We start from the raw sequence: 22470 nt of genomic DNA on the forward strand, positions 1-22470 counted from the left end.
AGTATTGGTCCCCTTATATGAGGAAGGATATATTGGCATTGGAGGGAGTGCAGAGAAGGTTCACCAGGTTGATACCGGAGATGAGGGGTTTGGATTATGAGGAGAGGCTGAGGAGATTGGGTTTGTACTCGTTGGAGTTTAGAAGGATGAGGGGGGATCTTATGGAGACTTATAAGATAATGCGGGGGCTGGATAGGGTGGAGGCGGAGAGATTCTTTCCACTTAGTAAGGAAGTTAAAACTAGAGGACACAGCCTCAAAATAAAGGGGGGTCGGTTTAAGACAGAGTTGAGGAGGAACTTCTTCTCCCAGAGGGTGGTGAATCTCTGGAATTCTCTGCCCACTGAGGTGGTGGAGGCTACCTCGCTGAATATGTTTAAAGCGCGGATGGACGGATTCCTGAGCGGTAAGGGAATTAAGGGTTATGGGGATCAGGCGGGTAAGTGGTACTGATCCACGTCAGATCAGCCATGATCTTATTGAATGGCGGGGCAGGCTCGAGGGGCTAGATGGCCTACTCCTGCTCCTATTTCTTATGTTCTTATGTTCTTATGTACTTACCTATTAAAGTTTAATTAGATGCCACAACTGTATGAAATTTGTGTATTTTTGTACAAGAGTTTTCATTTTATCCTTGAAAGAGGTTGATCCCGAGTAAGCTGGCTCACTTAGTATTTTTTTTCTGTTTACTTTGGAAAAAAATCAATGTAAAACTCTTGGTACAGCTGCACGATTTCAGAGGTACAACATGTTGTTTCCAAAATGTACATTATAATTCCTCATAAAGGTGAATTATGTAAGTGCACCCATGTATGACCACAAATCTGCATTCATTTCTTTTATTACATGATTGTTACAAAATGATGAATCCCCCACTATCAACATAGTTAGCCAGAAACTGAACTGGACCAACCATGTTTTTCTTATTCATGGGACATGGGCGTCACTGGCTGGCCAGCATTTATTGCCCATCCCTAGTTGCCAGAGGTCAGTTGACAGTCAACCACATTGCTGTGGCTCTGGAGTCACATGTAGGCCATACCAGGTAAGGATGGCAGATTTCCTTCCCTAAAGTGAACTAGTTGGGTTTTTCTGACAATCGACAATGGTTTCATGGTCATCAGTAGATTCTTAATTTTTTTCATTGAATTCAAATTCCACCACCTGCCGTGGCGGGATTCGAACCCGGGTCCCCAGAACATTAGCTGAGCTTTTAGATTAATAGTCTGCTGACAATACCACTAGTCCATCGCCTCCCCTAAATATGATGTCTACAAAAGCAGGTCAGAAGCTGGAAATTCTGCGGCGGGTAACTCACCTCGGGATTACCTGAAGCCTGTTCACCATCTACAAGGCACAAGTCAGGAGTGTGATGGAATACTCTCCACTTGCCTGGATGGATGCAGCTCCAACAACACTCAATTAGCTCAACACCATCCACAACAAAGCAGCCACTCAATCGGCGTGCCATCCATCACATTCAACAGCCACTCCCTCCACCACCAATGGACAGTGGCACCTGTGCGAACTATGTACAAGATGCACTGCAGAAATCTTACCAAGGTTCCTTCGGCAGCACGTTCCAAACCCGTGACTTCTGCCACCTGGGAGGACAAGGCCAGCAGACACATGAGAACACCACCACCTGTAAATTCTCCTCCAAGTCACCCACCCATCCCTACTTGGAACCATATCACCTCACTATTGCTGGGTCAAAATCCTGGAACTTTCTCCCAAACAGCACTGTGGGTGTACCTACAACACGCAGACTGCAGGGGTTCAAGAAGGTTCATCACCACCTTCTCGAGGGCAATTAGGGATGGGCAATAAATGTTGGCCTAGCCAGTAATGCCGACATCCCATGAAAAAATAGAAGAAAACTTGAGATAAAAGGTATGAATCTAGTCTGATACAAAGTGGAGGGTAAAATTGACCGACAGTAAAATAGGCTTGAAACCAATCAGCAGCCAATATTTCACTGTGCCTAATCTTTTGAACCTCTTTTTGGAGACTTGTTTCTTGGTCTCGCATATTTTGAAATTGAAGTTCTTGGTAATATTTTCCAAGTCAATGGAAGTCGAAAGGGGCGGCACGGTAGCACAATGGTTAGCACTGCTGCTTCACAGCTCCGGGGACCTGGGTTCGAATCCCGGCTTGGGTCACTGTCTGTGTGGAGTTTGCACATTCTCCCTGTGTCTGCGTGGGTTTCCTCCGGGTGCTCCGGTTTCCTCCCACAGTCCAAAGATGTGCGGGCTAGGTTGATTGGCCATTCTAAATTGCCCCTTAGTGTCCCGGGATGCATAGGTTAGAGGGATTAGTGGGTAGATATGGGGATAGGGTCTGGGTGGGATTGTGGTTGGTGCAGACTCGATGGGCTGAATGGCCTCTTTCTGCACTGTAGGATTCTATGATTCTAGTGCAGTGAAAAATCAGCTGTCAATTTACTTTGGACCTGTTAATGCTGTGGACTAATTTCATCCCCAATAGCTTTGCTTGCAACCTGATGTCAGTCTTATCTGCAGAATGATGGAACTGCTAAAAAGTTAAAGTTTATTTATTAGTCACAAGTAAGGCTTATATTAACACTGCAATGAAGTTACTGTGAAATTCCCCGAATCACCATACTCGGGCGCCTGTTCGAGTCAATGCATCTAACCAGCACATCTTTCAGAACATAACTTGCAAACACCTGATTTTAATGGAACTCACAAAGCCGTACATTGCACTGTGTTGAAGGAGATTCGCCATGCCAACGAGCCTGATATTGATCATCTGAACCACATCATAATGATTGGAAAGATAGCAGCCTATAATCACTAATAAATCTAATGAGGAATTGAGGAGAAATGTCTTTACTCAGAGAGTGGGAAGAATGTGAAACTCACTAGCACACTGGGCTGCATTTTACGTGTCCCCACCGGGCAGGTTCTTGGCAGGAGGGCATGTAAAATAGGGTCTGTGCCCAACCCACCACCATCGCACACCGCCCCCAAGCTCACCCTTATAATGCAGGAGGCTGGGCAGGCACTGAAATCAGCAGCCCATCTGCCATATTTGCAGTGATAATTAAGGGTCAATAAGGCTTGTTACCAAGCCAACCGAGCCTGATAATGCATTGCCCACGTCATAAAATGCTTAGCGGGGGAGCCGGGCGGGAATGGGTAGCCTGACTTTTAAAAATTTCTTCAAACAGTGGGTAGGAAGGGGATTCTATCTTTGGGGGCTGCCCTTTGCTGATGAGGGTGAGCGGGGAGGGGTTAAGTCTGCACCCTAAGATTAAAAAAGCCATGAATCCAGATGACTCTTTGTCAAAGCTAAAAGGCATAAAAAGTGGGAGATATTTATACACCCCTGCAGTATAAATATCTCCCACTTTTTATGCCTTTTAACTTTGGCAAAGTGTCATCTGGGCTCGAAACGTCAGCTCTTTTCTCTCCTTGCAGATACTGCCAGACCTGCTGAGATTTTCCAGCATCTTTTGGTTTCAGATTCCAGCATCCGCAGTGATTTGCTTTTATTAAAAAAGCCACTCTTTCTTCCTAATCACCCTTAACCATAAAACCACACCGCCCCCACACCCCACTCCCTCGACGCTGCCCCCCCTCCCCTCCAACCCCATACCCGCTGACCTGCCCAGCCACTCCCTGACCAAGATCCCAGACTTACTTGTTTCCAGGGATCCATGGGCTTTCTTCTTCCTCCTTTTGCAGTCCTGGCAGTGCCCACTAACCCACCCTGGTCACTGCCAGGACAAGTGGAACTCCTGGTCAATCGGCTTGGCCAGCTGCTCCCAAGGACGGGGCTTCCTCCCCAGTGAGGGGGCCTTGTTTAGCCCACCCACCCACAGCACGCTACAGTTGTAGGGTGGGCTGGCTTGGAGTGGATCTGCTCAAAGCCAGCTTCACTTCGGGGGGAGGGGCGGGGTGTGGTGCTGAGCTGTCCACCACCACCCACCCCCACCCCCCATATCCCACCCCTACCCCCCTATAATATCCAAGACTTGGTATGCTTGAGGCAAATGGCATCCATTGACTCTGTCTACACTTCCTGCTGCCTCGGAAAAGCAGCCAGCATATTTAAGGACGCCACGCATCCTGGACATAATCTCTTTTACCTTCTGTCGGGAAAAAGTCTGAGGTCACGTACCAACCGACTCAAGAACAGCTTCTTCCCTGCTGCCATCAGATTTTTGAATGGACCTACCTCGCTTTAAGTTGATCTTTCTCCACACCCTAGCTATGACTGTAACGCTACATTCTGCACTCTCTTGTTTCCTTCTCTATGAACGGTATGCTTTGCACAGCACGCGAGAAACAATACTTTTCACTGTATACGAATACATGTGACAATAAATACAATCAAATCAAGAGGCATTTAAGAGGGAGTTAGACAATACTTGAAGGAGAAAGTAATACAAGGGTATGCTGACAGGGTGAGATGAAGTAAATTGGCAGAAGGCTCCTGAACATCAGCAGGTTGGGCTGAATGTTGTGCTCCTGTGCTATGAACGCTATGTAACGCAAGGTGGCCAATGTAGCTCAGTTTGTTGGATGGCTAGCATGTGGTTCAAGAATAACACTACCAGTACAGGTTTGATTCCCATTTCAGCTGTGTCCTCGCCCGCCCTCTGAGTGTGGAAGTCAATGATAAACCACCACTAACATAATCTGTCAAGAAAACAGTTCCGATTGAAGCATCAACAGATAATAAGCCAAAGACCTGCCTTTGGGAAGAGCAGGAATGAATAAATAAGCTGGGATCTAAAGGCTAAATTGGCAAATGAGTTTCACTTTTAACATTCCTTTATACTTCATTTTAAAAATCATTCAATAAAGTATGTGATTATTTTTCCAGTTTGCACCATTCCACAGGGAGCATTTCATGTTCTAAATACCTTTATTCTTTGCTTATCATGACCTTTTTAGGTCAACAATATGATAGATTCTAGAACTGCATAAATACTGTATAGTGTTGTGCAAGTCACTCCTAGTGTTATACAAGTGCTTTCCAGGACTATTCTTCGACCTTCTAATATGTATATACCAGTGCTGGACAAGCACCTTCTAATATTGTATTAGTGCATTCTAACATTATACATGATTTCTCTGCCCTGTGAAACCCAGAATTTAACCTAACTCGATCACAAGAACAGGGCAGGTTGAATCAGATCTCCATTTTATTTATACCTTGTCCAATTGACTATCATGGAACAGTTGCTTGTGCAAACTGCATGGGTGTCACAGTGGTTAGCATTGCTGCCTCACAGTGCCAGTGACCTGGGTTCAATTCCCGGCTTGGGTGACTATGTGTGCGGAGTTTGCACATTCTCCCCGTGTCTGTGTGGGTTTCCTCTGGGTGCTCCGGTTTCCTCCCACAGTCCAAAGATATACAGGTTAGGTGGATTGGCTATTCTAAATTGCCACTTAGTGTCAGGGGAACTAGCTAGGGTAAATGTATGGGGTTATGGGAATAGTGCCTGGGTGGGATTGTGGTCGGTGCAGACTCGATGGGCCGAATGGCCTCCTGCTGCACTGTAGGGATTTTATGATGACAGACATCTGAACAAAGAAAATTACAGCACAGGAACAGGCCCTTCGGCCTTCCAAGCCTGCACCAACCATGCTGCCTGATTTAACTAAAACCCCCTACGCTTCCGGGGACCATATCCCTCTATTCCCATCTCATTCATGTACTTGTCAAGACGCCCCTTAAAAGTCACAACCGTATCTGCTTCCACTACCTCCCCCGGCAACGAGTTCTAGGCACCCACCACTCTCTGTGTAAAAAATAATCTGCCTCATACATCTCTTTTAAAACTTGCCCCTCGCACCTTAAACCTGTGCCCCCTAGTAATTGACTCTTCCACCCTGGGAAAAAGCTTCTGACTATCCACTCTGTCAATGCCTCTCATAATCTTGTAGACTTCTATCAGGTCGCCCCTCAACCTCCGTCACTCCAGTGAGAACAAACCAAGTTTCTCCAACCTCCCCTCATAGCTAATGCCCTCCATACCAGGCAACATCCTGGTAAATCTTTTCTGTACCCTCTCCAAAGCCTCCACATCCTTCTGGTACTGTGGCGACCAGAATTGAACACTATATTCCAAGTGCGGCCTCACTAAGGTTCTATAAAGCGTCAACATGGCTTGCCAATTTTTAAACTCAATACCCCGGCCGATGAAGGCAAGCATGCCGTATGCCTTCTTGACTACCTTCTCCACCTGCATTGCCACTTTCAGTGACCTGTGTACCTGTACACCCAAATCCATTTGCCTATCAATACTTCGAAGGGTTTTGCCATTTACTGTATATTTCCTATCTGTATTAGACCTTCCAAAATGCATTACCTCACGTTTGTCCGGATTAAACTCCATCTGCCATCTCTCCGCACAAGTCTCCAACTGATCTATATCCTGCTGTATCCTCTGATGGTCCTCATCGCTATCCGCAAATCCACCAACCTTTGTGTCGTCCGCAAACTTACTAATCAATCCAGTTACATTTTCCTCCAAATCATTTATATATATTACAAACAGCAAAGGTCCCAGCACTGATCCCTGAGGAACACCACTTGCCACAGCCCTCCATTCAGAAATGCACCCTTCCACTGCAACCCTCTGTCTTCTTTGACCGAGCCAGTTTTGTATCCACCTTGCCAGCTCACCTCTGATCCCGTGCGACTTCACCTTCTGCACCAGTCTGCCATGAGGGACCTTGTCAAAGGCCTTACTGAAGTCCATGTAGACAACATCCACTGCCCTACCTTCATCAATCATCTTCGTCGCTTCCTCGAAAAACTCGATCAAGTTCATGAGACACGACCTCCCCTTCACAAAACCATGTTGCCTCTCACTAATACATCCACTTATTTCCAAGAGGGAATAATTCCTATCTCGAAGAATCCTCTCCAATAATTTCCCTATCACTGATGTAAGGCTCACCGGCCTGTAATTACCTGGATTATTCTTGCTACCCTTCTTAAACAAAGGAACAACATTCGCTATTCTCCAATCCTCTGGGACCTCCCCTGTAGTCATGATGTGGAGATGCCGGCGTTGGACTGGGGTAAACACAGTAAGAAGTTTAACAACACCAGGTTAAAGTCCAACAGGTTTATTTGGTAGCAAAAGCCACACAAGCTTTCGGAGCTCCAAGCCCCTTCCTCAGGTGAGTGCCACTCACCTGAAGAAGGAGCTTGGAGCTCCGAAAGCTTGTGTGGCTTTTGCTACCAAATAAACCTGTTGGACTTTAACCTGGTGTTGTTAAACCTCTTACTGTGTTGACCTCCCCTGTAGCCAGTGAGGATACAAAGATTTCTCTCAAGGCCCCAGCAATTTCCTCCCTTGCCTCTCTCAGTATTCTGGGGTATATCCCATCAGGCCCTGGAGACTTGTCTACCTTGATGTTTCTCAAGAACCCCAATACCTCCTCCTTTTTGATCTCAACATGACTCAAACTATCTACACATCCTTTCCCAGACTCATCATCCACCAAGTCCTTCTCTTTGGTGAATACTGACGCAAAGTACTCATTTAATACCTCGTCCATTTCCTCTGGCTCCACACATATATTCCCTCCCTTGTCCTTGAGTGGGCCAACCCTCTCCCTGGCTACCCTCTTGCTCTTTATATATGAGTAAAAAGCCTTGGGATTTTCCTTAATCCTGCTGGCCAATGCTTTTTCATTACCCCTTTTAGCTCTTCTTACTCCTTGCTTAAGTTTCTTTCTAGTTTCCTTGTATTCCACACTTGCTTTGTGTGTTCCCAGCCTCCTAGCTTTGACAAATGCTTCCTTTTTCTCTTTGACTAAGCTCACAATATCTCTCGTTATCCAAGGTTCCCAAAACTTGCTATACTTATCCTTCATCCTGACAAGAATGTGCCAGTCCTGAATCCCTATCAACTTACACTTGAAAGCCTCCCACATGCCAGATGTTGATTTGCCCTCAAACATCCGCCCCCAATCTACATTCCCTTCAGTTCCTGCCTAATATTGTTGTAATTAGCCTTCCCCCAATTTAGCAGCTTAACTTGACGACTACACTTATCTTTATCCTTCAGTACCTTAAAGCTTACTGAATTGTGGTCACTGTTCCCGAACTGCTCCCCTCCTGAAACATCGACCACCTGGCTGGGCCCATTCCCCAATACCAGGTCCAGTATGGCCCCTTCCCTAGTTGGACTATCTACATACTGTTTCAGGAAGCCCTCCTGGATGCTCCTTACAAACTCTGCCCCATCCACGCCCCTAGCACGAAGTGAGTCCCAGTCAATATAGAGGAAATTAAAATCTCCCACCACAACAACCCTGTTACTTTTACACCATGCCAAAATCTGCCTACACATCTGTTCCTCAATCTCCCGCTGGCAGTTGGGTGGCTTACAGTAAACCCCCAACATTGTGACTACACCTTTCCTATTCCTGAGCTCTACCCATATTGCCTCGCTGTATGAGCCCTCCGAGGTGTCCTCCCGGAGTACAGCTGTGATATTCTCTTTAACCAGTAGTGCAACTCCCCACCCCTTTTACATCCCCCTCTATCACACCTGAAACATCTGTATCCTGGAATGTTAAGCTGCCAATCCTGTCCTTCCCTTAACCAAGTCTCTGTAATGGCAACAACATCGTAGTTTCTAGTACTAGCCCAAGCTCTAAGTTCATCTGCCTTACCTGTTACACTTCTCACATTGAAACAAATGCACTTCAGTCCACCAGACCCTCTCTGATTAGCAATCCCACCCTGCCTGCTGTTTCTCTGAGTCTTACTGGCCCTACTCTCTCGTTCCCCTTCAGCTAATTCACCTTTGCTTTGGGTCCCACCCCCCTGCCAAACTAGTTTAAATCCTCCCGTGTGACACTAGCAAACCTCCCGGCTAGAATATTTGTGCCCTTCCAGTTTAGATGCAACCTGTCCTTCTTGTACAGGTCCCATCTGCCCCGGAAGAGACCCCAATGGTCCAGATATCTGAAACCCTCCCTCCTACACCAGCTGTTTAGCCACGTGTTGAACTGCACTATCTGCCTATTCCTAGCCTCACTAGCACGTGGCACAGGGAGTAATCCTGAGATTACAACCCTAGAAATTCTGCTTTTTAACTTTCTACTTAACACCCTAAACTGCTGCTCCAGGACCTCATCACTCTGTCTCCAGCAAGTGGAATACGGAGCTTTCAAATAACTTTTTAACCTATTTTTTTATTCATTCATGGGACATGGACCTCACTGGCTGGCCAACATTTATTGCCCATCCTTAACTGCCCGAGGGCAGTTGAGAGTCAACCATATTGCTGTGACTCTGGAGTCCCATGTAGGCCAGACCAGGAAAGGATGGCAGATTTCCTTCCCTAAAGGACATTAGTGAACCAGATGCGTTTTTCCGACAATGGTTTCATGGTCATCTTTAGATTCTTAATTCCATATATTTTTTTTATTGAAGTCAAATTCCACCATCTGCTGTGGCAGGATCTGAACCTGGGTCCCCAGAACATCAGCTGAGTTTCTGGATTAATAGTTTAGCGATAACACTGCTAGGCCATCGCCTCCCCATTATTAATACAATAAAAGAGCACCTAACGCTAATGTCAACTGTACAAATATCTTCTGGTACAGATATCTATTGGTGTTACACATATACTGTGCACTATCTACTTTTCATACAATGGAATAGTGACTGAATGTTTTGAGGGCTAATGAATCAGAAAATGGGAGGTCAAGTTAATGGAGCTGTCAAAAGAGCAAGAGCGAGTTTTATAAATTCTAAATAGTCCGAAAGACATGCCGGTTAGATGCATTGGCCATGCTAAATTCTCTCTCAGTGTCCCCGAACAAGCAGCAGAGTGTGGCGACCAGGGGATTTTCACAGTAACTTCATTGCAGTGTTGATGTAAGCCTACTTGTGGCTAATAGATGAAATAAAATAAATAGGGGGATTAAAAATAAAGTAAGGCCATCTGTTCTTGGCTTCATTTTTACCAAGAACCTTCACTGCTTTAGTTTTAGTGGGCGGTACGGTGGCACAGTGATTAGCACTGCTGCCTCACAGTGCCAGGGACCTAGGTTTGATTCCCGGCTTGGGTGACTGTCTGTGTGGAGTTTGCACGTTCTCCCCGTGTCTGCGTGGGTTTCCTCCGGGTGTTTCCTCCGGATGTTTCCTCCCACAGTCTGAAAGACGTGCTGGTTTAGGTGCATTGATCCGAACAGCCGCTGGAGCGTGGCGGCTAGGGGAATTTCACAGTAACTTCATTGCAGTGTTAATGTAAGCTTTATATGTGACTAATAAATAAACTTTAAAATTCCCATTCATGCTAAATGTCAATAAGCAGGTCAGACAACCAGCGGAAAATTGATCAGGTGAATCTATGTGCTCGCCAATTGAACTGCCTCCTCTTAGCACAACGTCTCAAGGTTGATTCCAGGCCACATACATCTTAAGGAGGAGCTCACATGTGTCAAAGCGAGTGAAGCAGAACCTCATCTCTTTCCTTGGTACTTGGAATTATGCTGATTTTTGATGTTATTATTTTTTTTCTGTTGGAATGAAGAGATGCTGCGTACGACTTGCAGAGAATTTTCTAACAAAACTTTGAAAGTTGCTGTTGGCTCCCTCTGGTCCTCCGGGAAGCAAAAATATTCTGAAGAAGTGACATCAACTTCTGAGGAGAGGGGCAAAATATTTTCTTTTACTGTGGACTGTGTGACCTGATAGGACTAACAACCGGCCAACACCGAGTATTAGAAAGTGTGAAGCATGTTTGATTTCTTTTGTCATCCGTTTCTGTTGAACAACAATCTGTTCCTTAATTGGAGAATCACTGCACTACAGAAGGAGGCCATTCGACCCATTGAGCCTGCACTGATAACAATCCCACCAAGGTCCTATCCATGTAACCTCTGTTATTTACCCTGCTAAACCCCCTGACTCTAAGGGGGGACTTTTCCCATCCCGCCTGCCACGGGAATCATAGCGGGCAGGGGAGGGAGCGGACCATGCAAAGGTCCATTGATCTTGGGTGGGATTTTCCAGTTTTGGGGCAAGCCCGGTCGGAAAATCCCAGCCTACAGGTCAATTTAACATGGTCAATCAACCTAACCCGCACATTTCTAGAGTATGGGAGGAAACTGGATCACCCACATTGGCACAGCAGTGTGGTTGACTCTCAACTGCCCTCCAAGGGTAACTAGGGATGGGCAATAAATGTTGGCCAGCCAACGACGCCTATGTCCCGCAGATGAATTTTTTAAAAACCCGGAAGAAATCCAAGCAGACACGGGGAGAATGTGCAAACTCCACACAGACAGTGACCCAAGGCCAGAATTGAATCATAAAATCCCTACAGTACAGAAAGAGGCCATTCGGCCCATCGAGTCTGCACCGACCACAATCCCACCCAGGCCCTACCCCCATATCCCTACATATATTTTACCCACTAATCCCTCTAACCTACGCATCTCAGAACACCAAGGGGCAATTTTAGCATGGCCAATCCACCTAACCCGCACATCTTTGGACTGTGGGAGGAAACCGGAGTACCTGGAGGAAACCTACACAGACACGAGGAGAATGTGCAAACTCCACACAGACAGTGACCCGAGCCGGGAATCGAACTCAGGTCCCTGGAGCTGTGAAGCAGCAGTGCTAACCACTGCGCTACCGTGCCGCCCACTTGGATCCCTGGTGCTGTGAGGCAGCAGTGCTAACCACTGTGCCACTTCAACGCGCAAATATTATTATCTTGAAGAGGAGAATGCTCCATACAATATTGGACCTGCTAAGTGGCCATCTTCATGGGAAAACTACAAACTGAAGGATGCAGAGGGGTTTTCCAGTTTGACATTCCCAGGTATGTGCTGGGAGTTCGTGTTAGCCCACTGCAAACTATCCAGCCCTGGATTTCCCATCTAATTATTTTCATGAGTGGAAAATCATAATCTGGGGGGTACACAATTTCCAGAAACGTGCTCTCTGAGTGCGGCATAATGCTCTAAACAGATAAAAATGCGCACAGCTGCTCTGATGCAACGTTGGTAGGGTGTTACCATCAGACTTGTGTAAAGAGATGGAATTTACATTAAACAGATCAAGAAAATGAATGGAAACTAAGTTTTAACTGATGCTGATCAAAGCCTGCCTGCGTTGAGTTAAGAAATAATCAGGTCTATTACGATATGGTAAGTACATTATACTCTACAAAATAATGGGAGCAAAATAGGGGATTCGATTTGCAGGAAATCTGGAGAAGTTTGTTGTAGTAAAATTCATAATGACAGTGGTGAGGGTGGGGGAAGGACAGATTTAACTATCCTAAAGCCAACTGCTGTAAGATTGTGTGGTTTAAAAAATAGTTAAAGGCTCCGCGATGCACCCAGGCTGTTTCTTTAATCAGCATGTGGATTTTACTGTGAGGGAGGGTTGAGTGCTGGATTGGGTTCTGGGTAATAAGGCAGGGTACCAAATGCCAGTGTACATTGTGGAATATTCTTTAACTGTTCATTGAACAATAGAAAATGAAAAAAATAAGAAAAAACAATGAATGACTAAATGGAGTTTTGAAGGAGATAGCAGAAATACTCGCCAGAATTGTATCACCAGGCGAGGCTCACGGAACAGAATTCTCCGTTGGCCTCGGGCAGGATTTTACGAGCCTCGCCCGAGTGAGGTCGTAAAATCTCCCCTGACTGAGTGAATGTAGTTTCTCAGGAATTGTTGAAATCAGGAATTGGATCAAATGGCTGGAGGTAAATGTTTATATCCTGCTCAATCAAGTAGAAAAGGATAAGAGAGGGAATTGTTAAGTTTACCTTTTTGTTTTCCTAAAGAACATTTTATTGATGTTTTGTTTGCACTTCAGTCCCACGCTCCTGATCTACGGACACCCGGTGCGGAGAAGGGAGGGTCGGGATGGCGACCTCCTCGTGAACCTGCTCCTGGGCCTGGCGAAACGCGCCATTTACCAGTCCAGGCAGCGGGCGATCGAGGGGGCCGTCCACCCTGACTGTCTTCCCCTCTACCGCGGCTACGTTCGCGGCTGGGTGTCCCTGGAGAGGGAGCATGTGGTGTCCACGGGCACGGTTGACGCCTTCCGCGCCCGTTGGGCACCGCAGGGGTTGGGGTGCGTTATCGACCCTAATAATCACATTTTAATTTGGTGTTTTTAAGTTTCCTTTGTACTTGATTTCTGTTCGGGCTGTTCCCCCTCCTTTTGGGGAGCTGCCCCTTTTACTTTGTCCTGACTTAATCTGAGTTTGTTTATTTGGTTTGACCTAAAAAGAGGGCAAGAGAGTCTCCAGACTTAGAGGCTAAACTTCCACGCTCAAATATAGGGAAGGCAGTCGCATAATGGTATTATCGCTGGACTAGTAATCCAGAGACTCAGGGTAATGGTCTAGGGACTGGGTTCAAATCTCACCACAACAGATGGTGAAATTTGAATTCCATAAAAAAATTCCATTAAAAAGTCTTAACAATGGCCATGAACTCATTGTTGTATAAACTTTTCTGGTCAATATTGCCGTTTAGGGAAGGAAATCTGTTGTCCTTACATTTGACCACAGCAATGTGGTTGACTGTTACCTGCTCGATGAACAAGCCACTCAGTTCAAGGGCAATTAGGGATGGGCAATAAATGGCCCATCCAGAAACACCCATGAATAAATAATAATTTACAGTTTCTGTATCGGATCCAAACAGGATTCCTACCTCCATGGAGGGGGTGGGTCTGGAACAGCCATCAGCAGCAGGGCAAGTGGCAAAGAGACAGAGTTTTGGGAGGGAAGATGGTGGGGGAGAGGATTAAACCTCTCCCGAGGAGTCAAAAAGGAGCACTCCTGCTCCTCCTAGCCCTGTGAGCAAGATGTTAAAAATATTTTCTTGCTCTGGTCCCGATCCTCTTCCTAATGCCTTCACTTGCCAGGATATCCATTGAGGCTTTTCCATTCAGACCACCAGTGGAAGTTGCAGCTGCATCATTGGAACCTGATCCACATATTTGAAGGAGGACCTCACCAACTTGAAAGCTTTTCCTGTTCAGAAGGAAAAGTTAACATCGAGGACAGAACATGCTGGAAAACACTCAGCAGGGCAGGTCAGGCCACATCAGTGGTGAGAGAAACAGAGCCGGCGGGTTTGAGTTTCAATCCAGGATGTGGGACCTGCCGCCTGGATAATTTTCGGGTCCAGACCCCGTGAACCATCTGCGCCGCTTACCTGACGCAGTCTTCAAATGTAGATGCCCTGATTGGACCAGTGGCCAGCTCGATGCCCAATTAGTAGCAACGAGCTCTGCCAGGAGGCAGGAGCTGCCCACAGAGCTAACCACTGTGCCCTCCTGTGGGCCAGTATGGTGGCACAGTGGTTCACACTGCCTGCTTCACAGCGCCAGGGACCCGGGTTCAATTCCGGCCTCAGTGACAGTCTGTGTGGAGTTTGCATGTCCTCCCCGTGTCTGCATGGGTTTCCTCCAGGTCCTCCGGTTTCCTCCCACACTCCAAAGATGTGCGGGTTAGGTGGATCAGCCATGCTAAATTGACCCTTCGTGTCAGGGGGATTATCAAGGTAAATACGTGGATTATCAGGGTAAATATATGGAGTCACAGGGATAGGGCCTGGGTGGGGTTGTTGTCAGTGCAGGCTCAATGAGTTGAATGGCCTCTTTCTGCACTGTAGGGATTCTATGTTTCTATGATTCGATGATTGTCCAAAGGCACCGTCATCAGGTCAGACGGCAGCCATTTTAGGGCCTGCTGCTCCTGTATTGCAGAGGAGGGACATTGGAGGGCCAGCAGGTAGAAAAGTGGTAAAATAGTCAATTGAAAGGTGAGGCACCTGATCTCACGTAAAAAACCTGAGTGACAAACATTTTTCCTCACAAAAAATATTAATCACTCCCTGCTGTACACTAACTACTCAATTTTGATGATTTATGAATTGAAAATCACCTTTTGACCCTGCCCACTCCACTAACAGTCTCCTCAAAGAGCTTAACAGGAGGTTAATTGGAGGCAAGTGAGTTCCCCACTCCCACTCCCTCACTACGCCCTCATTTTGAAAGTCCCAGTGCAACCTGATAGAGCATAGGACATTGGAACATCGGAATTAGGAGCGAGAGTCGGCAATTCAGCCCTTCGAGCCCGCTCCGCCATTCTATATGATCATGGCTGATCTCATCTCATCCTAACTCCACTTCCCCGCCTTTTCTCCATAGCCCTTTATCCCGCTTTTGATCAAATATTTATCTATCTCTTTCTTGAATCCATTTATTGATTCTGCATCCACAGCACGCTGGGGCAGTGAGTTCCATAGATTCACAACCCTCTGTGAGAAGTAGCTCCTCCTTATCTCTGTCTTGAACCTCCCCCCTCTTACTCTACAACTATGACCACTTGTCCCAGACTGTTCTAGAAGGGGGAACATTGGGTTAACAATTACTTTATCGATCCCGCTGAGTATTTTATATACCTCAATCAAATCCCCCCTCAGGACAGTGACATGCCATCCAGGAGCGGCATTTAGTAAAGTAAAGTTTATTTATTAGTCACAAGTAAGGCTTACATTAACACTGCAATGAAGTTACTGTGAAACTCCCCTAGTCGCCACATTACAGCATCTGTTCGGACCAATGCACCCAACTAGCATGTCTTTCAGACCGTGGGAGGAAACTGGAGCACACGGAGGAAACCCACGCAGACATGGGGAGAACGTGCAAACTCCACACAGACAGTGACCCAAGCCGGGAATCGAACCCGGGTCCCTGGCGCTGTAAGGCAGCAGTAACAATCACTGTGTCACTGTGCTGCTCTTTACAAAGTTCCGCTTTACAAAGCCCGCCCATTCCCACTCTCATCCCCCAACACCCCCCTCCAACCCCTCTCCCAAAAGATTGAAAATCCTGGCCATTAGCTCTGTTTCTGTCTCCACGGAGTTGCCTGAGCTGCTGAATGTTTCCCAGCATTTGATTTCAGAGTTCCAGCATCCACAGCATTCTGCTTTCGCTAAAAGACTGCAAGACGTCAGTGTGTAAGCCACCCAGTCGGTTTTCATGCCCACACGTATGTTGGCAGGCGTGTAGAGTCAAAGCATGTGCATGATTATCATAATGTCTGTTCTCTCGTTTTAACCATTTGATTCTGCATTGGAGGGTTGGGACAGAGTTCCGTGGCTAAGAGGACTTTGTTGAAGGACTCCTAACAACAAAGCATTTCAAAATTTGTGTTATCTGACGTTCATTCTTGCTGTTTACCTGCTTCCTTAGTTTGTTTCTGAATAAATTTCATGTGGTACCCTAAACACAATTTTTAATTTGGCCTGAAATGTATATGGTCTGTCACTGTCCGGCTGAAACAAGCAGAGGCTAGATTTAACATCCGGTACATATTTCCAAGGGGTAATTTAAAATCATAGAATCCCCACAGTGCAGGAGGAGGCCATTCAGCCCATCGAGTCTGCACCGACTACAATCCCACCCAAGCCCTATCACCATAACCCCACCTATTTACCCCAGCTAGTTCCCTGACACTAAGGGACAACTTAGCATGGCCAATAACCCACACATCTTTGGACTGTGGGAGGAAACCGGAGCACCCTTTAAATATCCACAAGTTGCTGTATTAAAAATGACTTTTGACTCTGTGTGGCAGACTTATTGTGAGAAAGGACAGAACTAAGCTGTAGCCAAGTGCGCAGATGGCTAACAGGTTTTTCTCTGCCAATTTAATTCTCCTCCCTCCCAGCTCTCACTGTCTGTCCCTATCTCTCTGATCACTACACAGCAAGTTTAAAGTTTAAAAGTTTATTTATTAGTCGCAAGTCGGCTTACATTAACACTGCAATGAAGTTACTGTGAAAATCCCCTCGTCGCCACACTCCGGCACCTGTTTGGGTACACTGCGGGAGAATTTAGCATGGCCAATGCAGCTAACCTACTTGCTGAAAGTGGATTGGCATTTCAGTTTACATCTCCCTTCACATCTCACATGCAAGGGAATTTTACAAGATATATATTCCGTAAAGTGAAGGCTACAGACACTGGACATTGGAGATTGAGGGCTAAATTTTCCCGTCCCGCTTGCCGCAGGGATCGTAGCAGGCGGGACGCGGATCATGCAAAGGCCCATTGACCTTGGGGTGGGATTTCCTGGTTTCGGGGTGAATGCAGCTGGAAAGTCCCGCCCCAAAATTGCAGTTACTGACCATTTTCTGCAAAATAGGAATTGCATTTCAGAACCAATCCATTGGGTGTGAAGCACTTTGAGAGGTCCTGATAAGCCACCATATTAATGTCCTTTAGGGAAGGAAATCTGCCGTCCTTACCTGGTCTGGCCTACAGGTGATTCCAGAGCCACAGCAATGTGGTTGACTCCCCACTGCCCTCTGAACAAAGGATAGACAATAAATGCTGGCCAGCCAGCGATGCCCATGTCCCATGAATGAATAAAAGAAAATATATTTCTTCTGAGGATTGTCATTAGGATACAGAACAGAGGTCTCAAAGGTGGCTGAAAACAACCTAATTGTCTAAATAGCTCAATTGATCCATGTGTCTCAAGTCTGGAATTGTTTAATAGGCAGCATGTGGTTACAGTTTAATCAAGGTTGGAATCGTTGCGCAATGAATTATTTCACATTCTTCTTCATTTTAAGTTACCTCGATCCCCACAATTGCTATTTAACAGCTAGAAAGTCACAGTAAGGTCCTTTACCCACTGTACATGTGATCATTGCTTTATTTTGTACATTGATTTACACATCAAGGATAGTGTGCAACTTGAAAGTATACGCATGTGGTACATTTAAACAACGGCTTGTGTTAGGGACGCTGGCCAGTTGGCTTCTAATGGCTACGTTATTTCTTTAATATGGGATTCATAAGTTTAAGGGTGGAATGCAATGTTTTTGAAACCTAAAATGGGTTTGTAAAACCAATCTTAGAAATGACCAGCAAGAAACCAAGATTTCTTTTCAGTTGGCAGTGGAGCTGGGTTGGAACTTCAATATTCTTTGGCCTCCTCTCAGTCCCCGAGCAACTGAGGAATGCAGATGGATTATTTTGATAGATTTCTTCTCCATTCCAAATACATCCAGAGCTGCATTAGAGTCCAGGTTTCGGAGCCTTAGACCGCACAATACACTTACATCTTATCACAGCAGAAGGATGAATGACCTCAAATAAACCTTTTATTAGGCACTGACTGAAAAGTAAAAGTAAAGCACAAATGTTTTCAGACGTGTTTGAAGCTTAATTTCTGCAAGCCTTTGTGTGAATATTATCGTGAAAAGTCAGGCAAAGTTTTGAGGTACGATATGTGTTTGCGATGTCAGAGGGTGGGATTTTCTGGCCGCGCTCGGTCCAAGACCAGAAAATTCCACCCGAGGTTAACGAACCTTTGTATGATTCCCGGGATGGGAAAACTCTGCCCAGAAAATTTGGAAACAAAACAGTGAAATTGGTTACATAATGTAATAAAATCTGAAAATGCTGGATAAGCTCAGCAGGTCTGGCAGCATCTGTGGAGAGAAAAACAGAGTTAGCGTTTCGAGTCCACATGACCCTTCTATAGAACTTCTATGAAACTAGCGAAATGGTTTGTACCAATAAATGTTGGCTTATGTATCGTACAAAGCACAAGTCAGGAGTATGATGGAATACTCCCCATTTGTCTGGATGGGTGCAGCTCCAACAACACTCAAGAAGCTTGACACCATCCAGGACAAAGCAGCCCACTTGATTGGCACCACATCTACAAACATCCACTGCCTCCACCACCGACGCTCAGTAGCAGCAGTGTGTGTACTATCTACAAGATGCACTGCAGCAATTCACCAAAGATCTTTAGACAGCACCTTCCAAACCCATGACCACTTCCATCTAGAAGGACAATGGCAGCAGATACATGGGAACACCACCACCTGCAAGTTCCCCTCCAAGCCATTCATCATACTGACTTGGAAATATATCGCCGTTCCTTCACAGCTGCTGGGTCAAAATCCTGGAATTCCCTCCCTAACGGCATTGTGGGTCAACCCACAGCACGTGGACTGCAGCGAATCAAGAAGGCAGCTCACCACCACCTTCTCAAGGACAACGAATGAATAAAATAAAACATTAATGGGAAGAAGTACCATTATTAGGCTACGCAATCATATTTGAAATTTTTTTCATTTGACTGTTATTTGTTGCAAGTCTGCTAAATTAAGTTTAGAACCATTGTCATAATACTTTGGAAGTGTGGCAAAAATTGATTTAAAATACCCATTTAGCATAGTTAGAAGACAGTTAGTAGTTTTGTTCGCAATATGTTTTAAGTTAATAGTATTTCTGAAAAAAGAGACATGCTGCTGAAACTTTTCATCTTGCACTCATCAGGACAAACACAAGACAACAAGATGGCAGCCTTCAAATTATCACAGCAATTTATGCTACAACAGAAAAAGATACTCATCGTTGGCAAGTCAACTCTGACTGGCCAAGGCATTGCCGAGGAGAAAGGAACGGAAGCTCTCTTTGCCTTTCTATCTTCTCCACCGAGGTCTCCTGTACAGGAAAGGAACATCTTGAAGCCTCTGCTCTCCCACATGGTGCCATCCCTCACCCTTTTTTCCAGGTCACATTCATTTCCTGCACAACCCCCAGAGCCCACTGTAGTCACGCTGCACCTCCCCTTTAAGAGGTGTGGGTTATCCTTAAGCAATGCTATGAGTTTATGATTCTGTGCTCTCCTCTGTGCTGGTGCAGCCAAGCAACAGTGCAATTAGCAAACAATGGGCAAAGGTACCACATCCATTTTGGTGGAGGATCTGTTTTTTAGTAACACTATTTCCCAATCCATGTGAATGATAATCGCAATTTCAGCACCATCAGACTTTAGAAGCAATAGGTTTTGCTGGAATTCTTTGAGCTAAATTTATGACATAATTGGTCCGTAATTCCAGAAGTCGCTTGTCAGAGTTCCACATTGAGACTTTAAAGTTGTTCATAATTTCATAATAGTTGGATTGAAAACTGGCTTTGCAGTAGATAATAATAAACAGATATTTTCCACATTTTCTGCTGATTGCATACTATAGGATAGAGATGGGCAAACTGCATGGATGGGCTAAAGAATGGCAGCTATCCTTTATTATGAGAGGAATTAAACCCAAAAGTAAGACTGTTATGCTTTGATTATACAGGCCATTGGTGAGACCTCATCTTGAATACTGTGTACAGTTTTGGTCTCCTTACTTAATGAAGGATGTGAATGCGTTAGTGGCGGTTCAGAGGAGGTTCGCTAGATTTGCACCTGGAATGAGCGGGTTGTCTTGTGAGGAAAGGTTGAACAGGCTGGGCTTGTTTCTACCAGAGTGAGGGGCAACTTGATTGAAGCAGATAAGATCCCAAACGGTATCAACAAGGTGGGCGTGGAAAGGATGTTTCCTCTTGTGGGTGAGTCCAGAACGTTTTTTTATTCGTTCATGGGAGGTTGGGATCACTGGTTGGGCCAGCATTTGTTGCCCATCCCTAATTGCCCTTGAGCTGAGTGGTTTGCTCGGCCATTTTAAGAGTCAACCACATTGATGTAGACCAGATCAGGTAAGGATGGCTGATTTCCTTCCCCTAAAGGATATTAGTGAACCAGACGGGTTTTTACGACAATTGACAATGGTCATCATTCGATTCTTCATTTTTACTGAATTCAAATGTCACCATCCACTGTGGTGGTGGCATTTGGTCTCTGGATTATTTTGATCTCTGGATTATTAATCCAATGGCAGTATCATTATGTCAACACCTCCCCTAGGTGGCACTGGACAGAGATGAGAAGAATTTATTTCTCTCAGAGGGTTGTGCGACTTTAGAACTCCCTGTCTTATAGGGCAGTGAGATGGGTCATTATATATTTGAAGGCAGAGGTAGATAGATTCTTGTTAGACAAGGGAATCAAAGGTTATCGGGGGTAGATGGGAATGTGGAATTTGAAATGCCAACAGATCCGCTATTATCTTACTGAAAGGCAGAGAAGGCTCTTGGGGCCAAATAGCCTACTCCTGCTCCTATTTTGTATATTCATTTGTCATAGGTAGGTAGATGTTAATGCAGAGCAATGCAAAATGATGCATAGCGAATGGGTTTAGATTGAAAGGTATGAAGGGAAAGGATTGAGTGATAATTATTGAAACTATTCACTCAAAGGTGAAACTTCTAGCTTAAAATTTATTGGGATGCATCTTGAGATTGTTTACCTATAAATTATAGGACTAAGAAAGATACTCCTAAACTAATACCTCTTGATTGCCTGCTCCTTCAAATATCTATCTCCAAATCTTTTCTTTGTTTTCAAATTGTTTGTGTTGAAAGGAGAGACCACGGGCTGGATTTTCATCCTCCTGGCTAGAGTCAGGAAAATTCCTGCCTCAGCCCTTCTGCCACAGGAGAAAGTGTCCCCAAGGACTTGATTTTCATTGCTGGGGAGAGGGATATGGGCTCCAGTTAAGCCAGCCAACCCTGGAGAAAGTGCAATGGTGACAACCGGGGCTGCCCGCTCCGGAGGCGGGCTGTTTAGAAGGCCCACTTTGATGCTGTGAGACTTCATCTCACTTGCAACAAAAATGCCCTCAGCCCTCTCCCCACCTTACCACCCACACACTCCCCATGCTCATCTATGGTGGCATGTCCCCTCAGCCAGCCCCATGGCCCCTCATACCCATTATACAAAGCTATGCCCTTCCACCCATCCCCCCCCAATGGCCCCTCATACCTCCACTGCCACACTCTGCCCTTCTACCCATTCCCTGTGACCTCTCATGACCCCGATGCAATTCCCATTCCCGCTGACCCACTGTACACTATATGGGAGCAATGAACCCTATAGTGACAGGAGGATGTGAAAAAGAAAATTTAAATAAAATAATGAATTCACAACTTTCATAACTTTCTACCTTGTTAAAAGTCACCTCACTGGAAGGCAATAAAAATATCCTTCATCCAGCTCCTTTAAAGTATACATAATGAGGCTTGGCTAAGAGAACAGACAACCATGACTCTTGTTGAAACAGCTGCACCTGAGATAAAACATTGCTTGATTGACAGCTCAGACTCTCTGGTTTTTGCGGTCAAGTTCACAATGATTATTTACACAAGTTTAAGTGGGTTCAAGTGGTTGTGGTTTTTGTTATTGATACTTTGAAGGGTCTGGATGATTGACACCTTTATTATCTTCTAGTGAAATTACTTTTTCATCATAGTAGAAAGCTATGAATGTATTACTTTTTTAAAAGCTTTTTTAGCACATGCTATTGCCACTGTAGGGTTCTGTTGGTTCTGTACAGTGTATAGTCAGTCAATGGGGATGAAGGATTGTTGCTTGGCTTTGAAAGTATAAGGGGCCATGGGTCAATGGGTAGAAAGGTAGAGCTTGGCATCTGGGCATAAGGAGCCATAGGAGGTGGGTGGAGGGGCATAACTTGCCATAGACGGCATGAGGGACCTTGGGTTTTGGGT

The 22470-nt window shown here is 45.5% G+C and overlaps 1 protein-coding gene across 1 annotated transcript in view; it reads left to right on the forward strand.

The window, feature by feature from the left end:
* Positions 1 to 22470, forward strand: part of LOC144479147 (thrombospondin type-1 domain-containing protein 4-like) — a gene marked incomplete at its 5' end in the record, with an annotated part of 401941 nt that overhangs the window by 284477 nt on the left and 94994 nt on the right. The window lies entirely within an intron of this gene.

This window comes from Mustelus asterias, chromosome 1 (assembly GCF_964213995.1).
Source record: "Mustelus asterias chromosome 1, sMusAst1.hap1.1, whole genome shotgun sequence".
NCBI classification, from domain to species: Eukaryota; Metazoa; Chordata; class Chondrichthyes; order Carcharhiniformes; family Triakidae; genus Mustelus; species Mustelus asterias.